Below are 4888 nucleotides of genomic sequence, written 5' to 3'. Positions count from 1 at the left end.
AGTAACACAACATTCCCTACTGATCAAATAAACATCTTGATACAATTACATTGTAGGTTAACAATGAGACTTTCAAAACATTTAGAACTAGATGATACATCATTAGCAAAAGAAGGTTCTAGCACAGAGACTGGGAGTCTGGAAATGGAAAGGACAGGTTTCTGCATATTTGCAACATGAAGATTTAGACAAATAATTATCGCCTTACATAATTTAGAAATGTATCAACTATAGCATCTAGAAAATTAGATGTGATTAAAAGCTTCATAAAGTTGATTAAAGCATCCACCCAATCTATACCATCAGATGAACTAGTAGATCAGTCAACGGCTGACAGGTATCAAATATTATATACCAAGACATTACATTATCATTTGACCTCACACATAAAATGAAAGATCAACCATTGTCAACAGAACGTAGTCAACGTACTATATTATCCTTATGCAACTTTCAATCTAATAGTAACGACATAGATAAATTATAAAAGAGCCTGATGATTTAGCAAGAGCAAATACTTCAGCACAATGAAGAGCAGCAGAAATGTAACGAGGCATGTAACATGCCACAGGATAACAGATTCGAATCTATTACTAAAGAGTGTCAAACCAGAATGAGCATAGTTGCATGCAATTCTTATCATTTTATTGTCCCATAAAAAAGAATGACTATAGTAGGCACCTCACCGAAAGAAAACAGAAGATATAGAGTAGGCAATGTTCAATGTTCAACCGAATTACTATGCCCAAAACATTTATTCTTGCTCCGTAAAATGTTTCGATATATAGTAGTAGCATACGATTATCCTATATTCCTGTTGTTGCTGAATTAATGTAGCCAAGCTCTTCTGCCTCTCCAAAGACAGGTATAATTCCATTTTGATCATGTTTCAGCGAGATAGAGAAAGATAGAAAAACCCAAAATGGAAGGGATATCATAATATTTTGAAGAGTTGTTTGATAAAAGCTTGTAACTATGAACTGTTATGAACCCAGAATAAACTGATCTAAAGACATGGTATCTATATTCACCAGAGAACCAACCAGAGGTAATCTCATGAAAGACTACTACGCTAATCACCTACGTAAACACCTGGGGTTAAAAATAGCAAAACATAAGGGAACAAGAACTCATTAAAGACCTCTCAGTGGAACAATCCACAAATTCTTTGATTTCTCTAGTCAGCTCCTAGCAGCAGCTCCTTCCCTCTCAACCTTCTGCGAGAAAAACTTGGTGGCAGACATATTGTCCTCGAAATATTCCTTGTAAGGATGGTTCTTGGGGACGAGCCTTCGAAACTTGTTGAACTGCTTCTCAGCTTCGTCTTTCTTCTTCAGCAAGGTGTATATAATACCCTGACAAAGATAAGGCCTGAAATCCCTTGGTTCCTCCTTCACAAGATCCTGGTAAGCCTTGAGAGCCGCATCAAGGTCTCCCTCCATGACCTTTATCTGCGCGATCAAGAGCCTGAAGTCCCTGACCTCTGAATTCCTGTTCTGCTTCTTGCACTGCTCCATGGCAACCTCAATCCTCTTGAACAAATCATTCAACGGAAGCTTGGACTCAAAGGCGGTCATTGCGAGGCCGTGGTAGGCTTCAACGCGAAGCGGGTCTCTCTGGAGAATTTCCTCGAACACGTCGCGTGCAAGGTCAACTTGATCGTTGTAGACGTGCATGTGAGCCTTGAGGAGTGGCCACTCGGACTCTTGAGGCTCCAGCTCGATGAGCCTGTCAATGGTGCCAATGGCCTCGTCGATTTTGCGCGCTCTGATCTTGAGCTCCATGAGAGTGCGGAGGGCTTCGATGTCGGAGGGGTTTGTGCTGAGGTGCTCCTCGATTTCCTTTTCTTTCTGCGATGACGGGGTTATGGCGGAGGCGCATGAAGAAGAATGCGGTGGCGAAGATGACGATGCAGGTGGTTTCGAAGGCTGGCGAGAGGATGGGGTTTATTAGGGTTTTGAGAAAACGGGAGAGGAGATCGTCGTTTTGGGGTTTGGGGTGGTTTTGGGAGGAGGCGCGAATGGATGAGGACTTAAAGGTGGTTGAAGAAGAAGGAGGGAAGGAGAGGGAGAATGGAGAGAGTGATGATGAACGGTGGGGATTGAGGGACAGGTGCCGGAGAGAGGCCATGGGTGCCCGTGTGGGTGAGACCACAGTGGGAGTGGCGAGTGGGAACATTGGAAGAAGGCTAAAACCCTGAACCTGTGAGAGATGAGGTACAAAGAGGGAGAGCCGCGGAGCTAGACTTTTTTAGCAGGGATGACCAATATTAGATTACGCTTATTTTTTATTTGATTTAAAAATTTTACTCATTTTATCAGAATCTATTTATTTTTTGGTTAATCACAAAAACCGTCTATTTATCCTACTTTAACTATTGACTAAAATAACTTATTTAGAGACTTGTTATACATACAAATTTTTTTGTGATACAAATCTATATAAATTAGTCCAAATTCAATAAAAATAACTCTAAAATTAGAATGTATAAATACACAACTCCTCAACTTTAAATAGCGCAAAATGAGAAACGATTCTTCTTCAACGTTTGTATTCCACGTTCTTCCTCCTACTCCTCCTTCTTCTTCTTCTCCTTTTTTGCATTCCTCCTCTTTTTCTTCGCATTCATTCATTCTTCTTCTTCACGTGTTTCATCTTCATCATGGTTCTTTTTATTGTTGTTATTGTTGCTGCATTTTTTTCCTTCTCCTCTTTCTATTAATTTTGCAACATTATGTATTTTTTTCTTCTTTGTCAGATTTTTTCTCCCAAGAAGAATTAAAAGAAAATAAAATAAGAAGATGAGGAAAAAGAAGCAGTAGAAGATAAGAAGGAAGAGGAAGAGGAAGAATTTTGAATTATGCAGAACTTATCAGAATAAAAATACACTCAAAAATCTTAAAATACATCCAAATATCTTCATGTTACACCCAAATATCTTTGTGTTACACCCAAATTTGCTGCAAATACAGAAAAATATTTCTCTAATACTGCATTTTCTTTTTTTCCTTATTTCTTTCTTTCTTTTAGTTAAATGAAAGTAAGTTCATCTTCTTCCAAGTAATTTTACAGCATTATGTGTTTCTTCTTCTTTGTTTGATTTTTTTGTTTTTATTCTTGTTAAGAGATTAAAACAAGAAAAAACTTGAGAAGGTAAAATAAAAAAGAAAAGATGAATAAGAAAAGAAGAAGAAGAAGAAGATGGTGATGATGATGAAAAAAAAAAGAAACAGCAGAAGATGAGAAGGAGGAAGAGAAAGAGTTTTGAATTATACAGAACTTATCAGAATAAAAATATACCAAAAATTCTTAAAATACACCCAAATGTCATCGTGTTACATCCAAATATTCTCGTGTTACACTCAAATTTGTTACAAATACAGAAAAAGATTTTCTCTAATGTTGCATTTTTTTTCTTCTTTTTTTTTCCTTATTTCTTTCTTTCTTTTAGTTAAATGAATGTAAGTTCATCCTCTTCCAAGTAATTTTACAACATTATGTGTTTCTTCTTCTTTTTTGTATAATTTTTTGTTTTTATTCTTGTTAAGAGAGTAAAACAAGAATAAACTTGAGAAGGTAAAACAAAAAAGAAAAGATTAATAAAAAAAAAAGAAAAAGAAGATGGTATTAATGATGAAAAAAAAAGAAGAAGCAATAGAAGATGAGGAAGAGGAAGAGGAAGAGTTTTAAATTATACAGAACTTATCAGAATAAAAATACACTCAAAATTCTTAAAATATACTCAAATATCTTCCTGTTACACCCAAATATTTTCGTATTACACCAAAATCTGCTGCAAATACAAAAAATATTTTCTCTAATGCTACATTTTTTCTTCTAAATTGAACCACACCTAGGCCACTTGATTGGGTTCAAAATAATAATCAATTTCGTTCTGGTTCAATTGACAATCTGAATCTGAATTATTCATTATCTTCAACAACGAGATAACTGATAATGGAGGAGAAAGAGAAATAGAAAGGAGGAGAAGAAATTCCAATGAAGAAGAACGTGCAGTAATGATACGAAGCGCATGGATATAAATGACTTGTAAAGACTTGTATGAGAAAAACGTTTGCATGTGGAGAATAATTGTAACTTTTAATAATTTAAAAACATGGACGAAATATTTCGTCATAAAAAAATGTTTTTTGTTAACAAAAATATCTGATGTGATAAAATAGAATTGCTACATAACACACTTTTTTCTTAGCAACCTCCCTTTTTCTCCTTAGCATCTTCCCCTTTCCTTTACCTCTCATTTCTTTCTCTTTCTCATAGCGCCATCTTTATCCCCCATCCCCAAATTTGCTACACTAAATTCTCAAATCTTTGTCATCTTCATCCTCCACCGCCACCATCATTGCAACCTCTCCTGCCACCGCCACTTCTACTTCCCAATCGAGGCCTTCTAGGCAACCCAATAAGACCTCAGGGTCTGACAAGCCTGTTTTTGTTTTTGTTCTTAGCATCCCAACAAGCACACACTGTCCTTTTCTTTTCCTTCTGATGCCATAGCAATTGCCATATCTTCGTCTTCTTCTCTTCCTAATGTCAGAAATTATACGACAACAACTAGAAACTACACCCAAAACTAGAATGCGAGCATGATGAAACTGGAATGGAAGCACAATGGTCAGAATTGGAAGGCAAGTCTGACCAGATCTGTAAGGTGAGCGTGGCGGGATGGGAGTTGGATCCTTCGTTGGACTTGGATGACATCCTCAAACAGGGACATTGGCACGTTGATCTAGTGGTGGTGAGCCTGAGAAGGAAGCTCATAGACAGACGAGGATAAATATGGTGGGGAGAAGGATGTTGCTCTGGTGGTGCTAGTCGACGTTGGAAGTGATCTTGGCAGAGTTGGCAGGAATGGTTTTATGGGTTT

The sequence above is a fragment of the Arachis duranensis genome, chromosome 6, assembly GCF_000817695.3.
Source record: "Arachis duranensis cultivar V14167 chromosome 6, aradu.V14167.gnm2.J7QH, whole genome shotgun sequence".
Lineage (NCBI taxonomy): Eukaryota > Viridiplantae > Streptophyta > Magnoliopsida > Fabales > Fabaceae > Arachis > Arachis duranensis.
The sequence above is the reverse complement of the archived record's forward strand: the minus strand, read 5'-3'. Positions refer to the sequence as shown.